The sequence below is a fragment of the Bos grunniens genome, chromosome 11 (assembly GCF_055505025.1).
Source record: "Bos grunniens cultivar Pamir isolate PY7600 chromosome 11, Bosgru_T2T1.0, whole genome shotgun sequence".
Classification (NCBI taxonomy): domain Eukaryota; kingdom Metazoa; phylum Chordata; class Mammalia; order Artiodactyla; family Bovidae; genus Bos; species Bos grunniens.
In genome coordinates, this window is record NC_141175.1 from 66499696 (window position 1) to 66518535 (window position 18840).

The 18840-nt window shown below is 38.9% G+C and overlaps 1 long non-coding RNA gene across 6 annotated transcripts in view; it reads right to left on the minus strand.

The window, feature by feature from the left end:
- Nucleotides 1–18840, minus strand: part of LOC147363268 (uncharacterized) — a 588890-nt gene that overhangs the window by 433799 nt on the left and 136251 nt on the right. The window contains exon 1 of one of the 6 annotated variants that reach the window (XR_015135921.1): nt 1342–1489. The exons of 4 other annotated variants lie outside the window; for them this stretch is intronic. This is a non-coding gene — a long non-coding RNA (uncharacterized LOC147363268). Of the gene's footprint in view, nt 1–1341; nt 1490–18840 lie in introns of those variants that run through there. One more of the 6 variants, XR_015135924.1, reaches the window with a different exon arrangement.

An 18840-nucleotide genomic window follows, 5' to 3' on the forward strand; every position in this document is an offset into this window, starting at 1 on the left:
GAGCTCGGCAAGAGGACCACCATTATTATCTGAATAAAAATAATTTCATTCTCTAGCCCAACATTTAAATGATAGAAGATTCCAATTTAATTAGGACAACAATATGAAGCCAGCTCAAATAAAAAGCAGGAATAATTTTCTAATAGATTTAAATTACAAGCTTGTGATAGGCTATGACAGATGACATATTTACTTTTCATAGGAACTAAAGGAATACCTTAGATAAATATGAGCTAAAAACAGCAAATTCAGAATTAATGAATTCATTGACAATGTATGTTTAGAGGACACTTTCTCCCATAAAGGAAAATAGATCTGTAAAGCCAAATAGTTAGCTAAAATGGCAAAATACATTACAGGAGCTTAGTAACAAGTTGGGAATTTGGCCTTCACAAATTAAAGAGGCTCTAATCAGAATTAGCCAGGTGCACACCTCAGATCAAATGCCATCCTGAAGTTTCACAAAATAGCTTCTATCTCATCTATGATCACAAAAGCTTCAGATCCCAGACTTTGACACCTCAGTGACTTTAGTTTTGTGGCTAGGCAGCTGCCACTTACTTCATTTTCTGTACATCAAGTTTTGCGTGCTTTTAAGGGCCTTTTGGCAAAAGGTTTAATCTAATAAATACACGATGTACCATTTTGTCTTCTTTATTTCAGCCTGGGTCTCCTTAAGAAAGAGTACATTCAAATATGACTGCAGAAACTGAGTGGTAAATGAGAGTATAAGTATACACATGCTTGAAGACATCACGGTGAACTAATGACTAATTACTGTGCAATTGAATACTAATGGAGAGACTCATGAAATCAACATGAACAGGAAATGAACTCCATATGACCAATGGTTCCACAATTAAAATCAAATAAATGCCTAGTAATAGAAAGACTTAAAAGATATTACTACAAGCAGTCAATTATTCTTCAGGTTACACTTTGCTAAAAAATAAGCATAATGCTAGGTAGAAGTAGCTAGCTCCATATCTTTTGAAAAGCTAATATGCATCTGAAATGTGAATTATAGTACTGTAATTATCTTCAAATTAAAGTATGTAAAACTAGTTCAATAGCAAGTCACTTATTAAAGCAAATCAGATAAACATGAACTTCAGGAAGGAAACTTGAGAGGTTAACTTTCTAGGACCTCCCTAATTAATTAATTGTCGCTCCAAATGTTTAACTCTTTAAAGTCTTGACAATTCAATCAGAAAACTGTCAATAGAAAGCAAGCTTGGGCATTGGAGGAAAAAACACACAAACAAAACAAAGTTAAAAAGCCTTTACCTTCAATGCCTAAAGGGCTCATGGCAATTATAAACATTGATTATTCAAGCTTACCACCACTTTTAAGAAAACTGCATGCATATTTCCTTTAGTTCTATTTCATTTACTTCCTCTTCCATGACCCAGTGGCTGAGTGAGGCAGACTGAAATAAACTGCAATATTTTCTCTTGAAAAGTCTACTCACTTATCAGCTGTGGATCTAATCAAGGACCTAATAGGTCCATAATGGTACATTTGCTTCCCAGGAGAAACCACGGTTTCTCATCATCCCGGAAAATACCCCCTTGCAAGGTGCAACCAAGAGCCACGGACTCACTGCACCAGTCTAATAATTTGTTGGGAGCCCTTAGGCAGGGGAAACTTAAATTACAATTAGAGAGCCCTCAAACTGGTGCTAACATCTGTGTACTGAACCACTGTATACTGATGAACGGTTTTTAAAAGAGAACTAAGTAATCCCCACATTAGAGAGGAGTCTAATTCTAATGGTCCTAGTCCTTGGTAGGCAATACTTCAACATTCCCTGCTGAGCTTCCTGCTTGTCATGAATCCAAAGACTGTAGACTCTGGGTAATAACTGCTTAGAAATGTCCACTAGATACTCAGGTGTAAGTGGCCAGGAGGGCACAGCCCTGTGAAGGAGAAAAAAAAAGCATTGCTCATTCCATCACTCACCCGTGTCTACTTTCCCCCTGATTTTGTGTCTATGCAGTTGAGGTGTTTTTGTTATTCTGTTAAAAAAGTGATTCTAAGGAGAGTATCAGAATACAGAGAAATTGCCATGGGGGCACCTATTAATGAATATTGAAATGAATGAGGACAAACGCACGGCTTCCCTGAGTGTCCTCCTGCCATGTGATTAAATGAATCGTGCATGTGAGGAAAACGGAGTCAGAAGAGAACAGAGCCGCGGCGCTCTCCACCCGCCACCCCCACCCCTACCCTAGCCTTCCCTTTCCTTCCCCCTCCATCCATTAGGGCTTTTTTCAAGCACATGGCTGGAGCAGATGTCCCTGAGAGAACATTTTGTCTCCCCCCTGCATCCAGGCTCAAACACCTGGGCTCTAACATGACGTCCGGTGGGGGCTATTTTCTTTTTCCTTTTTTAAACTTTCCTTTTATTTGGTTTGCATACAAGGCTAAATAATGAGGTTTAAAAAACTATACACAATCAGTATACAATTACACTCATCGGGAGCCTGACATGTAATTTCTGATAAACCCATATAACTATGAACAGCCAAAGGAACCACAGAGCGCACACAATGTGTGGGGTCATCAGAACACAATGCCAACACAATCTCTGCGTCATGTCTTGTTGCATAGTATTAATCAGTGCAAACATTGTTTGGGAAATGAGAGGGGAGAGAAAAAGCAGTTTCCCAGCTGCTTGTGCTTTGCCATCAAATCTGATAGTCAGTCTCATCTAATATAAGAGACTTCAGTAATAAAGCTTAGGGCAACTAATGACTCTTGAGGAGTCTACTTAAACTGTTCAAAATGAAATAAACTAACAGATCCTTGTATATAATCTCAACTCTCCTGACAATTTCACATCAGATGTCTCTTTAGTAATTTGTATATTTTCATAAATTTAGCAAATATATTAGCATCTTTAACAGCTACCATTGGTAGGTATTGAGTATCTGTGTTATCTAACTAATTGGTGATCGAGGCTAGTTAATGGCTGTCATTTTGATTTATTTAAAGTTTTTGAGTCCTACATGTTGAAACATAATTATTTTTCTGTTGATTGTTATAGATAAAGGATATGATAAGGTTTCATTAAGAAAGAATTATCCAGGAGCAGAAGATGACAGCCCTGGTCACTGGGGAGCACAATGCAATACTCTTGTCAATACTATTGATATGTCTTAGGAAAAGTGAGTCTGGGAAATGCAGAAATGTCACAAGCTTTGTTTTACCTTCCTTTTAATAGAGCATCGCATGACCTGTATGGGAGGGGTTGACTACTTCAATTAGTTTTATGCTATTTTCGATAAGACTTCCAATCAGCGCATTTAGCTGGAAAGCAATTCCTGACTTTATTATTACTGTTGTCATCCTTAAAATGCATTCTATTTATTTTTTTAATTCACCAGGAGGGGCAAAGGAAGACAGGAGCAATGAAGAAAAGAAGCCAGTAACATGCCCTTAGGGACCAATAGCAAAGGGAGAAGAATCACAGGAGAAGAGAGACAGGAGATGAAAATGAAAGACATATCTTATTAAACCATCATAATTAAGAAGTAATAGGTATTCATAAAGAGACCCGGGCCCAAAGGCCTGAGGATGTCTACAGTGGCAAAGGCAAATGTTTTCTAATAGGTAATAATCAACAAATCGTCTGCATGAAAAAGCAAACCGGATGGCACAAGAAAGAGAATGCAGGGGCCTGCCTTCTCACTGTGCCCCTACTTCCAGTCCAGGGAGGACAGACTGCAGCTAAAATAAAAGAAAACAACAGTCTGGGACCTCTTTGCAACTACAAGTAAATTCTGGCAAACACAGAGGTGAAAAGTATTTGATAACAGAGCACCTTGCTCACCTGTGGCTTATATTATGGGATGGTCCCAGGCTCTGAACCCTGAGACGACTGCTGCCAGAGATTCAAGGGGGTGGGGGTCCTGAGGGTGAAACTGACCCCACATTATTCATTTCAGCCCAAGACAGTAATTAATTTGGATGGATTTTCCCTTTGCCCCTGTGCTTTAAAGTTAGCGGGACCTAGGAGTACAGAGGAGACAAGGCTGAAGGGAAGGAGAGATACATTTGGTCCTTGGACACCCCCTAGTGTCTATGTGAGCATGAACGTGCCTGCCACGCATCTCCCTTCCTTTCCTGCTAAATCAAACAAGGAGGCAAGAGTGGTTCCTAAAGATGGACTCCCAGAACTCCAGTCTGGAGGGAAACGGGCTCTCCCCTCCTGTCGAGAACCAAAGTGTCTGTCTCAAAACCCCTTCTGGATGCTTCCTAGAGTTTCTGCTTGCTGTGAACTTTGTCTCAATGTGGCAGAGTTTGTCTCAAGAAAATGTGGACAATTATGGGTGGGGCCAGGAAGAGTCTATAATTTGCTTCCCAAAAAGGGGGTGGGGGAGAAAGGGGGACAAACTTCACAGCTAATATACTGAATGCAAATGAAAGAGAGAAACGGAGGGAAAATCTATTTCAGAGAATATATGGTAGTTTGTCTTTCTATAGATAACTTGTGAGTGTTTGAATAAGCACTGTGATGTATTTATGTTTACCAATGTGATTGGATGTGAATACTGAATAAAGTCTGGAAGGCTGCTTGCCACTTCTCTCAGTCAGCGGTTCTTTGGGCGATATTTCATTTGTGTGATGAAGATATAATTTAAAGTGGCTTGGAAAAGCTTTAGTGTAAGCGCCTTTGAAAGTTCCCAAAATGCATGTGATTCCTTTACATCAATGGTAAATTAATTTTTTGTGTCCCAGTTATCTGTGGACTAGGCTTTCTCTGTTAAAACATTGTCCAAATTATGAAGTGTTCCCACCAGTTTCGCATACAGTCATCTCAGATGTGTAAATGCGCCAGAATGTCATCACTATATTTGGCTATTGTAAATACCCAGACAGTATCCACATTTCTACGGAAAGCCTCCCCTATATGAGACTGACTGGAACGCCAAGAGACACTTTATATTTTCCTAGTTTTCTATCATCATGCTTCCCCCCAGCTGTTTGGGGGAAGCACTCTGCCATTTTAAACTTTGAAGCATATATTATGGCAATATAGAGCACTTTTTCTTGCTGCGTCTAAGAGGGCTGTATTTGCAAACTAGGCAAGGTCTGATTCTTTACAGGTTCACAAAATTTTCAAGGGCAAGAGTCCTGAGAATCCACCTGATTCATACTCTTCTTCAAGGAGTGGGGAGTTGAGTGATTCTGTGACTTAAACTAAGAGCCTCTGGCAAGGTTGCTCCAAGGCTGGGGCAGGAACTCTGGAGTCTTGCACCCAGACATTTTCAGTCACTGATGTTTCTAAGTGTAAAATGACATGGCAGGAGCTTGATAAATGTGAAGGTGTCATCTGTGGCAAGAAAAGAGAGACCAGATTGCGAAGTCTGTACCCTGCATGTTGGGGACACATTCCCTCCCTGAATAGTGAAGGCATCCGGGCAGGCTCCTCCCTGTCCAGAAAGAGCACAATTTTTGACTCCGTAGCTCTTCTGTCCTTGGTGTTTCATCCACAACACACATAGGAGACTTACACTAGAAAGACAGGAAGGAAACTGGGGGAGCAAAGTCAGAAACATCTTGCTCCCCAACTGCATCTCTCCAACCCCAGGTCTATGAATGAAAGGGTTTTGTTGCTTTTGTGGGCTGGAAGATGCTCCTGTTTTAAATACCAAGGATAGTGCTTACTTCTGGTTACAGCCCACACAAAACAAACTTACTTTTAAAAAAGAATCTTGGCATATGGTAACAAAGCCTATATAATTCTCTTGATCTTTAATCTCTATGCCAATGTCTGTTTTGCAGATTATGGCCTCAGCCCCTGACAAATATGTTTAGTGAAATTTTGGCTGACAAATCTGGCAATGCAAAGCCTATCTGAAATACATTCAAAAGGCTAAACATTTTCACAATAGCTACTTTACATAGCCTAGTAGGTTTCCCTTTAGGACACCAATTAGATTTTTTTTTTTAAGTGACAGTGTTAATTTTTATGATTACACACAGAACTGAGATTTGTATTTAATACACTAGGCCTTCTTTTAAAGCTTTTCATGGGGATCAACCACTCTGCCAACAGACGGGTGTTACAGCAGGGGTGATTATAGTAATTTTTCATGTAATTGGGAGTCACCATTTGGTTGCTATCTTTCACAAGCTCGTTGACTCATCGTATAATCCTTTATAATGGGGGCTTGTTGTATGTCACAGGAACATGCCAAGCAGCCAGGAAATAAAAAACAGAGGAACCCCCTGGCTGGTGGGGACCACAAAGGTTTTTAACATCTGCCCGGTTCTTGACACTGATGTACGTTTTACTGAATAACAGTGACCAAACACTGAAAGAAGCATTTTGGAGGGTTGGGGGAGAATTTGTGTTCTCTCTAAAGAGAAGATGTCTCAAAACACTGATTCTGTTACACACCATGACAGCACAGTTTTAAAAAGATAAGAGGTATAAGTACTCATTAGAATTATCAAAGTCTCTTCCCAGAAATCCAAGAATTTAAGACCAAAGCAAACGCAGCATGTTGTCCCTCGGGTGCAGTTACCACAATTTTACTTTTCATCTCATCTTTTGAATTCCAGTAGATAGCAACGTGCTTTACCAGAATAAATGCACAAATAAAGTTCCTTGTGGCTGTTAGACGCTGCATAAAATAAGGTGTAAAGATCAGAGCTGGAAGTGGGGACACCTGAGTTCTTGGCCCAGCTCTGTCATCTTGGGAGAGTCATGTGAACAAAACAAAGCCTCAAATACCTAATATTACAAGTGAAGAGGAATGCTGCTATGAGTCCCAAGGCTCCCCAAGAAAAAACTCAACATAAATAAGTTTGAAAATATTGTCATTCTTGAGTTAAAGTGTTAAATGTGTGTGTGTGTATGTGTTTGCTCAGTCGCATCCAACTCTTTGCAACCACATGGACTGTAGCCCACCAGATTTCTCAGTCCATGGAATTTTCCAGGCAAGATTACTGGAGTGGTTGTCATTTCCTACTCCAGAGGATCTTCCTAGCCCAGGAATTGAACCCATGTCTTCTGCATTTCCTGCATTAGCAGGTGGATTCTTTACCACTGCACAACCTGAGAACCCTAAAGTGTTAAATGCCTGGCCGTATGGTTTACCTTTATGATTTCTATTAACACTTTGTCTTCTGTGAACCAGTAAAGCTGCACAGCCATCTACAATGTGTCTTCCATCTGATGCCGTGTGCATACTTCCTTTGGAATTTTCCAAGAGTTTTAGAACAACTGCTCAATTTTATGAAAAGTATCTGATGAAACGTAACTGCTTCTAACAGGTTGAGAGCAATGACTTATTTTAACTTATCATGACTGCTTTTTCTTCCACATAAAGCCTAAGACTATTGACTGGCACCTGAAGAGCACTGCAGCTGGATCGAACTTTTGAATATCGATTTAACAAAGAACCTGGATCTACCTTTTCATTTAGTCATCTGAGTTCTCTTATGCTCTAGCACCATTTGAACATGCCCAATCTTACTTAGTTCAAAAGATCTGAGATAAAGGTCGTCTCGATAACCATGTGTTACAAATTAGCCATAATGTGAGTTAGCCTTAGGTTAGATATTTTCAACAAATCCTAAACAAAGACATATTACACTTTCAAATAAATAAACATTAAACACAACTATAAATAAAAACCTAAAAATACAAATAGTTTATTTTACCAAGTTTAACTTTTATAACACCAAACATAAATATAAAACAAGAATATGCTCTTATTGACTAGAAATCAGTATGCATCATGTACTTTTAGACTGCTGCCTATCCATGACTATCTCCAGAATTTAATGTCACATACTCAATGACTTCCTAAGGCCGTCAGTGATACAAGTTTCTAAGATAAGCTACCTGAATAGCATACCATCAAAGAAGACAGTTTTGGACCTAATAATTACTTCATATAACCAAAAATAAAGGCAGGATACATCCATAGAAACTGAGTCTATAAAACTCAAACAGATAATCTTATATTTCCCAGGAACCCCTAATCAGTAGAACATTTTGATTACTCAGTCTTCAAATCTGCCCAGTGACACTGGAATTGTAAGTACGTTATTGATTAGTAAATAAACTTTCAGAATAAGGATTAGAAGCTTATTTTATAAATTATAATCAACTTTTAATTTATACAGAAGTAAAAAAAAATTGCTTTGTGAAGTTCAGTTCTATTTAAATTGAGAGAACATTCCACTGATAATGACTTTTATCCCACTCTTAATGTTCATGACTACAGAATCACAACACACAAAGTTTTAAAACTAGCTTCCAGGGTCCATGCCATTCTGATATGCCATTCTTTTCCCCAACAGAGGAAAATATTTTGTCAACTGAAGTATATTTAGACATATTAAATACGCAAGAGTCCTTGCCTCTCATGGTTTCTTCTTGCTGGGTACACACATTTCCTTCTGATGAACTACTTGCATCCAGTCAAATGACAGTGATCAAATTACAGAGCAAAAAAATTATGCATTCTTTGTCACATCCCTTTATTACCCAGCTAACAACTTATTTAATCCCATTAATAAATTTGGTTTGGTAACAGTTTTATCATTTTCCTCTTTGTTTTCTTAAACTTAGGGAAAAAGGGAGGTACATGAAGACAAGGGCGTATTAGGATTGATGTAGCTTCAGGTTTTCCTCTTGAGTTTAAAATCATAAAGTATTCACTAATGTGAATTCTTTGGAGCAGCCTGTCAGATCCATTGTGATAATTAATATAATGGCATACTGTAAATGCCACTGTTGTTAAGGCTGTTATCTTGGTGATTGCTGCTGTTTCTGACAATGCTATTAATAACATTACTATGTTGATAATGATACTAACAAACAATGTTAAACATCAACAACACGATGTCCTTTGTACCATACATACATACTGGAATACTGGAATAAGTGCATTTCCTGGCGAGAAGCTGATCGTCTAAATTGTAAGCGACACTCACAGTACTTGTCTTCCGAGCATCTATATATTGGATGTGAGTGGGTGAGACTGCAAAAGAAGAGCCAGGAAAACAGTTTTACATAATAGCTCTTTAGAGCACAAATTGGAAGTTGGAGGACTGTGTGAAGATTTGAAGAAGAGGAATCTTTGGAGAGATGAGACAATGTGAATTGAGAGATTAGTGAGATGCTAAGATTTAGAATGTTCAAAACCAAAGAAGTGTACATATTATAGCAATGACCATATAATCACTGGACAACTTTAATTTCCTAATCTTTTTCTGATTATAAGTGCAATACACTCAAATGTAAAAAAAAAAAAAATGTGTTCAGTACAGAATAGTCAAAGAAAGCAAGAAGTATGCATAATACTATCAACGGCTATTTAATTTAAATTTTGAGTCATTTATCTTGTAATGGGAAGAATCCTAATTAGATGAACCATTTAAGTGCTTTTCTAATATTGTATCACAACTTGTTAGTGGAAAGTACAATATATATTTTTAGTTTATAATCAGATTCTTTTTAAATAATAGAATGGGAGTTGGTACAATACAACAGAAGTTTTTTGTGAAACTTTTATTCATATATATGATGCATGCAGGTACAGAGTTATGATGTAAAATGAATTTCTAAGTCTGGGTCACAGACAAATACTGAAACTAACTGCAAAAAGCCTTCAATTTTCATGATTCAGTTGATTTATTTGAAAAGGGGGAAGGAATTGGTATGGAGCTCTAAAAAATAATGAGATATATTTCACAATAAACTTAATCTTGGTAATGAATATCTTTAAAATACTACTTTATTATGGTACCAATGGAGACAGCAATTGCCTTCACCTGGTCACATTTATATATGCTGGATGCCACTGAGCAAAAGCAGACACTGTCATTAACCTGATGGAGCTCACAAACTAGATATTAATCAAATAACCAAGCAAATACTTGTACAATTTCAGCTGTGATAAATGCCATGGTGCTCAGAGGGTCCATAACAAGGGAATGTAATCTAATTTAATCTAAAGGAGAATTCAGGGAAGGCTGCCCTGAAAAGGTAGCATCACCGCATTTTGAAGGGTAAGCAGAAGGTGAAAAGGAAAGAGACAATTCAGACAGACAGCACCTTCAAAACCTGGTCACCAGGAGCATCCCAGGGAGCACAAAGACCAAACAGTCACCCACTCTAGACCTGCTCACCAAGAGATTCTCCCAGGCGCGCTATGACTGTGTTTTGGCATATATGTAGATCCAGTGGGAAGAGACAGTCTCTTTCCTTGATGACACCAAACAAAAAGAACCCAACCACTTCAAAAAGTTTAGAAGATTCTCTGCTTGAAATATAAACACAGGTAAGTTAGATGATCTTTTATGTGGCCTCCCAAATCTGCTTTTTATTTTGTTTTTCTGTTTTAGTTTGGGTTGATAGTTCACTTGTGGATCAGACAGCTACTGAAAAGGCATATAATATAAGCAGACATCTTAAGGGTCAAAGCTTGTCTTTATGGACAAGCATTCACTTGCACCCCTGGTAATAATTTCTTCATAGAAACACCAGTACACTCCCCATAATAACAGCCCATCACTGTCTCTGGGTAGGGAAGACAACTAGGAACCTTTTCAATATGTCTTTCATACAGTCTAATCAGCTATAATTTTAAATTCTAAAAACTGTAGGGCAGAGGTACATTTTGGACACTTGGTTTCTCCTACTGTAAAACTGCTCAGCAGCTTGCTAGATATTTAGCATTAGGAAGCTTTAATTTAAAGAATGTCAAGTTCTCAAAAAAAGAAATTAATTTAAGCAGATAGTTTTAGAAGGCCCAGTCTCTTGATGTATAAATGCATAAGAAGTAGGGGAAAAAAAAGAGAGAGAGAGAGAATTACGATAGGTGAAGAGGAATCGGGGGAAAAGTTTATTCATTTACTCATTTGCAAAATGAAATATAAAATACATATTTTGTCATTAGAATTATCTAACAACATTTTTTCAGACCCATTTTAGCAAACAAGTCTCTCTCCAATGTTAGCTATCTATCAAATACAATCTATCTTTAAAGCACTGTATCACTTTGGGCCTGCAAATTCATTCATAACATGCACTCATAACTAACATTAATTCAGTTCAGTTCAGTCGCTCAGTCATGTCTGACTCTCTGAGACCCCACGGACTGCAGCACACCAGGCTTCCCTGTCCATTACCAACTCCCAGAGATTACTCAAACTCATGTCTATCGAGTCAGTGATGCCATTAAATCATCTCATCTCTGTCATCCCTTTCTCCTCCTGTTTTCAATCTTTCCCAGCATTAGGATTTATTCCAGTGAGTCAGTTCTTTGCATCAGATGGCCAAAGTATTGGAGTTTGAGCTTCAGCATCAACCCTTCCAATGAATATTCAGGACTGGTTTCCTTTAGGATTGACAGGTTGGATCTCCTTGTAGTCCAAGGGACTCTCAAGAGTCTTCTCCAACACCACAGTTCAAAAGCATCAATTCTTCCGTGCTCAGCTTTCTTTATTGTCCAACTCTTACATCTATACATGACTACTGGAAAAACCAAAGCTTTGATTAGATGGACCTTTTTTGGCAAAGTAATGTCTCTGCTTTTTAATATGCTGTCTAGGTTGCTCATAACTTTTCTTCCAAGGAGTAAGCGTCTTTTAATTTCATGGCTGCAATCACCATCTGCAGTGATTTTGGAGCCCAAGAAAATGAAGTCTCTCACTGTTTCCATTGTTTCCCATCTATTTGCCATGAAATGATGGGACCAGATGCCATGATCTTAGTTTTCTGAATGTTGAGCTTTAAGCCAACTTTTTCACTCTCCTCTTTCACTTTCACCAAGAGGCTCTTTAGTTCTTCACTTTCTGCCATAAGGGTGGTGTCATCTGCATATATCTGAGGTTATTGATATTTCTCCCAGCAATCTTGATTCCAGCTTGTGCTTCTTCCAGCCCAGCATTTCTTACAATGTACTCTGAACAGAATTTAAATAGGCAGGGTGACAGTATACAGCCTTGATGTATTCCTTTATCGATTTGGAACCAGTCTGTTCTATGTCCAGTTCTAACTGTTGCTTCTTGAACTGCATACAGATTTCTCAGCAGGCAGGTCATGTGATCTGGTATTCCCATTTCTTTAAGGATTTTCCACAGTTTGTTGTGATCCACACAGTCAAAGTCTCTGGCGTAGTCAATAAAGCAGAAATAGATGCTTTTTTGGAATTCTCTCGCTTTTTCCATGATCCAACGGATGTTGGAAATTTTATCTCTGGTGTCTCTACCTTTTCTAAATCCAGCTTGAATATCTGAAAGTTCATGGTTCACATGTTGAGGCCTGGCTTGGAGAATTTTGAATGTTATTTTGCTGGTGTATGGGACGAGTGCAATTGTGTGGTAGTTTGATCATTCTTTGGCATTGCCTTTCTTTGGGATTGGAATGAAAACTGACCTTTTCCAGGCCTGTGGCCACTGCTGAGTTTTCCAGATTTGCTGGCATGTTGAGTGCAGCACTTTCACAGCATCATCTTTTAGGATTTAAAGTCGCTCATCTGGAATTCGATCACCTCCACTAGCTTTGTTTGCAAAGTCCCACTTGACTTTGCATTCCAGGATGTCTGATTATAGGTGAGTGATTACACCATCATGGTTATCTGGGTCATGAAGATCTTTTTTGTATAGTTCTTCTATGTATTCTTGCCACCTCTTCTTAATATCTTCTGCTTCTGTTAGGTCCATACCATTTTTGTCTTTTACTGTGCCCATCTTTGCATGAAATGTTCCCTTGGTATCTCTAATTTTCTTGAAGAGATCTATCTCTAGTCTTTCCCATTCTATTGTTTTCCTCTATTTCTTTGCATTCTTAACTAACACTAGTTAGACGTATATACAATTAACATTTAAAATATTTACTGAATTATCTTGATATTTAAAAAATAATCCCTTCAATTATTTCCTACATGGCAACAGGAGTGATTTTGTAAATCTCTTTATGACATTCCCTGCTGCCATGGTATTCCTCTGCATTTAGATAAAAATCTAATTCGATCTTGGGGACTTTTTCTAAACTTCTACAAAAGTCTGATTCTTGACTATTTTCCAGCTTCATCTCATCAGCCCTCAATTACCATGCCCTGGTCACAGTGGCCAATTCTCAGCTCTCACTTCAGGCTGAAATTCAGGCCATTTCCTCACAGAGAACAGAAGTTTTTCCACTCCGCACCTATATGATATTTCTCCTTCCTCTAGGTCTCCACTTAGATGACGTGATAAAAACACCCATGGAAGTTGTGTGCTTTTTCTTCATAATATTTATCACAATTTATAATCATGTATATTTTTGAATGAATCTTTAAAAAATGTTTTTGGTTTCCTCCAGTGGATAGTAGGCCCCCAGAAGGGCAAAGATCTGTTTGGGTTCTTCACTACTTTATTTCTAGAGCCTGGCTCAATAAATGTCTATAGAATGCCTTTGTTTCAATCCTAGATTCACTACTAATTATTTATCTTGGCACAAGTCACCTACTCTTTCTGATATCAATTTTATCATCTAAAAACAATTACAATACTCCCTGCTTTGTATTATATTTAATTTTTTAAAATTACTATTGCCTAGAACAGAGTATGGCTTAGTAAATGAATGCACTTCTTCCCCCTTCCCTGGCTTCACCTCCATGCACATCTAAAAATGTTTCAACACTCTGTCCAAAATAAAGCAATGATTCACAAGTCTGGCATTTACCAGTCACTAGTTTACTTTTCCCGTCTTACTCCCCAATTAAGAGAAAGCTCATTCTGAGGTTTAATGGAGAGTGTCGCAGGTTCATCAGAGTTCAGTTCAGCAGTCTGGAGTGAATCTGTAATAATCCATGACCACAGATCAGTTTGTATTTTTCCACTAATAAAACTCAAGAATGGCTATGTGTAAATGGAATTTTGCAGGTCATTAATCCATTCTAAGGATTGACTCTATTGGCTGTTTAATTGGGAAACAGTGGTGGCAGGAGTAGATGAAGAATCTGGATTTACCTAAACGGTAAGGTAGTCTTGACTGTTACTATTTCATTAATTTATCCTTCCAAAGAATTTCTGAATTACTTAAACTGAAACATTGTAAAAGCTACTATCACTTCTTAAAAGCAAACAGGATTTAGGTAAGATTTGTGATGAGTCCATAAAATGCTAAAATGGTGGGCCAGAAAGGTTTTTTCTATCTGACACTGAAGAAAACAGCTTTAGAAAACTGTCCTTTCTAGTTCTGAACCGAGCACAGGCCTCTATTTTGTTGCCTCGGAAAGACTCATTCATCTTGTCAGTGATTGGTGAAAATATAAGCTTGCACCACAGTTCTAGCCAATGAAATTTAAGGGGATGGAGCTGGGATCACAGTGAAAGTCTAGGATACCACTTTCCCTCTTTAAATAGTACACTGAAAGGTGACATTCCCTTTCCCTGTCTCTCCACGTTATAAACTGCAGGACGTCTGGTATGTCACAGCTGTTTGGAAACGACTACTCAGGGTATGCGAATAAGAAATATTATTATCTGCATTTAACAGAAAAAAAGGAAGCATACAAATTCAGAAAGACTAGACAGAGACCACTCTGCTCATGACACAGATGCCTCTGCTGCACTCTCAGTCGTGTCTGACTCTTTGCGACCACATGGACTGTGTAGCCTGGCATGTCCACGGTATGCTCCAGGCAAGAATACTGGAGTGGGTTGCCATTCCCTTCTCCAGGGAATCTTCCCAACCCAGGCATGGAACCTGTGTCTCGTGAGGCTCCTGCATTTGCAGGTAGATTCTTTACCACTGAGCCACCTAGAAAGCCCAACAGATACCTTAGTTGTTATAAATTTTCTGATAATTCTCCACTCCCCCACTGCTCTTTTCCCCTACATCTTCCAACCAGTTCTGGAAGTTTTAATCCTGGCAAATGTCTACACCAATGCTCAATCACTCTCCAAATACCATATTTTTTAATTTAAATTCTAATGTGCCAACTGGAAGAAAGATGGGCAATTACTAATCTCACACTTCAAAGGGGGATACATGGATAGAGGGATGAACAGATAGATGATAGATGACAGTCCTCACATATGCACTTGCTGCTGCTGCTGCTAAGTCGCTTCAGTCGTGTCTGACTCTGTGCGACCCCATAGACGGCAGCCCACCAGGCTCCCCCGTCCCTGGGATTCTCCAGGCAAGAACACTGGAGTGGGTTGCCATTTCCTTCTCCAATGCATGAAAGTGAAAAGTGAAAGTGAAAGCAACTGAAGTTGCTCAGTCATGTCCGACCCTCAGTGACTCCATGGACTTCAGCCTTCCAGGCTCCTTTGTCCATGGGATTTTCCAGGCAAGAGTACTGGAGTGGGGTGCCATTGCTTTCTCCGACATATGCACTTACTGAACACCTATTCAATATATGTATGATTAACATATACCTCAGGCTTCCCTGGTGGTCCAGTGGTTAAGAATCTGCCTTGTAATGGAGAGGACACACTGATTCAATTCCTGGTCTGGGAAAATCCCACAGGCCGCAGGGCAACTAAGCCTGTATGACACACTACTAAGCTTATGCTCTGGCGCCTTCGAGTCCCAACCCAGAGATTGAACCCAGGTCTCCACACTGCAGGCAGACTCTTTACCAGCTGAGCCACAAGGGAAGCCCAAGAATACCGGAGTGGGTAGCCTATCCCTTCTCCAGTGGATCTTCCTGACCCAGGAATTGAACCAAGGTCTCCTGCACTGCAGGGAGATTCTTTACCAACTGAGTTATCAGGGAAGCCTGATACAAGTGTAGTATGTGTATATATATATAGAGAGAGAGAGAGAAACTGAGACAGAGGGCAAATAGTTGATGGCTTATCAAAATCCAAAACAAGACTGGGAACAATCCTCAATCCCCCAAAATTCCTAGATTCAGTATTTATGTGAATGGCTAGCCTTATTCTTTTGCCCATACACTGAAGAAAAAAGTTCATGAAAGTAGTATCAGTGAACAGCTCCCATATCTCTGCAGAGATTTTAATAACTAACTGCCATTCATCTCCTTTATTTCTCTACTTTCTTTGATACTGTAATGACTGACCCTAAACATGACTGGATGTCAGCGGTGGTTTAATCATGTCACCCACAGTAAAGATGCAGCTAGAAACTCTGTCAATAATCAGGATAATCAGGAAATACCAGAAAACAACTGATCATCCCTGGAAAGGTTCTGCTAGAGTTTAAAGTAGATGCCCGTGAAGTAAAAAACAAGCAAGTCCCCACCAACAGTCATCCCAGAATGACCCCTTCCAGTATCCATTTTTGTCATGGAGCACATTCATGCTGCCACATTCAGGAGCAGAAGTCGGGACTGGAATGTTTGATTTTGGTCTCCTACTTTTGCTGAGAAACTTGACATCTTGACTCTGACTAAATGTAATGATCCTGTCCCTCCAAATCTAGTATTACAACCAGTAAACAAGTCTGAGGCTAGGAGGGGGGCCACTCTCCTGAACTGGGACTTGCAAGACTGCCAGGAATGGGATTCTGACAACCAAGAACTTGGCATGAAAGAGGCTGTTGTTTCTTTTTTTTCTTTCTTTTAAAAAATGTAATTACAGGTATTTCTCAGTAATTCATAAATTATGCGCCTCGTCTCCCAATCTAAACCATTAAATTCCAACCAATGACTGAACTGTCTTACCACTAATAGTAAACTAATTTTCTTTTTTGTCTGCTGGTGTATTCCTTCTGGAGTGCCCTCCCACCTTTTTCCTCCTCTGATCAGTGAGCCAGGAAGAAGTATCCTCTATGATAAGTTTTGGTGTTTAACAAACATCATGGCATACCACAGACTTTATAAATGTCAGCAGTAGGCCTTCAGAATTAACAGGTATACTAATAATTTATTTTTGTTCTAAATTCAGGAAAGTGATTTGAATAGGTAGTCTTTTCATGGATATCAACGCATTAACAATAAGAAGTATATATTATATATTACAGGAAAGACATTAAAACAGAATGCTCTGACATCTAAGACTATAATATTGTCAAGATGCATCACTAAACCCAGGATCATAGATGTGCAATATGCTGCTTCAAGAAAAATATGGATTTAAAAAATCATAGCTTATAAGACTCCATTTTAAGATGACATAATAGAGGATTATGTTAATCAGTGTTTCTCACAAATGAACCAGCCCATTGCATAATTACAATCATATTTAATCATGACAGCAAAGTACAGAGAGCAACACCTTCTCCGTTCTATTTGGACAACTTATGTCAGACTAGAATTGGCCCGAAAATAAATGCCTTGAGAGTTGATTGTTTGGTGATACCTGACCATTCAACAGAAATTAAATGTTTTTTAAAATTCGGGGTTTGAACAGAAACATAGCTTTCTAAAATAAATGTAGGGTTTTTTGTTTTTTTGGGTTTTTTTTTAGTGCAATCACTCAGTGTTTGTTTAATGTTTGATTCACTCAATAGCAATTCCCCCCTTAAGCATTTGTGAAGTAGTTTGTGGACATGCTTGCAGTAGTATACTTATGTGCAAAAATCAAACATAAAAACTGATCACATGCTCACAGCTGGAAACCGTGTCAGGCTTTATTCAGAAAGGTATCAGGCATTATCATTTAGCGCTCCCACAGCGGGAGGAAAATGGTGGCACAGAGGAGAACGATCACATCAGACACACTCCAGGGGTTTCTTTTCCCTACATTGTTCCTCTCCCAAATGTAACTCTTTAAATTTTAAATAGGAAGAGAACACACAGAATCATTGCTCAGAACAAAAAGAGGAGGAGGAGGAGTGGATCTGGAGGAGGAAGGAAGTGGCAAAACAAGGAGGAAAACATTTTTCATTAAATAAAGTGAATACGAGAAAGTTCAACAGACACTTTCATGTGTCCTTAAGACCTAAAGCAGCACACACATCACAGAGGTTCTGAAGATCCACTTTAGTTCAGACACAGTGGAGTTTTCCTTCCTTGTGTTTTACTATTGTTGTTTTGTTGACCAGGAACAAGTTACTCCTTAGTAATCAAATGCAAATATATTCAAGAATAGCTAATTGATGAGGTTTTTGTCTTGTAAACCTCCACTTAGTGGATACGATATATATTAATGTTGTAGTCAAGTGAAGACACCTGAACTGGAGCACATTTTATTTTTCCTTTTCCAGAGAAAATGTCATCTTTGAACCCTGTTATCTAATTCTATTTTTTCAGAGAAAACTAGAATTTAGGAATTAATGCAAACCTTTGAAAATCCTCATTAGAGGATTTTCACATTAGTTTTTGTTTAATACAATGAGACCATCATTATTTTAGAAACAATTATCACAACACTAAATTTATTTTTCCAGAAAAGCAACATTCAGGACAGGTTTAATTTCAGCACGTGAAGAAATTACTAAAGAAATGATTGCTTCTTCATAGCAATGATAGTCTGTGCCAGGGGGCAATAGTGGTATAACTGGCTCCTGAAGATCCACAGATGGATGGTCTATTCAGTGTTTCTCCTCCAATCTATCTGCTGCAGGTCTCTTCCTCCAGACACTGCAGACACCCTTTGGATACTTTTCAGTGTAAACTGAAGAGTGGCCCCAGCCCCAGCCCCCTGGGAATTGAGCCCCAGGCCCCTGGGAATGCTTTGAGAAAGAAATCTTTATCAGCATGTATTAGCTAAGTAAGGGCTTCCCAGGTGGCTCAGTGGTAAAGAATCCACCTGCCAATGCAGGAGATGGAGGGTTCGATCCCTGGGTGGGGAAAACCCCTGGAGAAGGAAATGGCAACCCACTCCAGTATTCTTGCCTGGAGAATCCCATGGACAGAGGAGCCTGGTGGGCTATCGTCCATAGTGCCCCAAAGAGTCAGATACGACTTAGC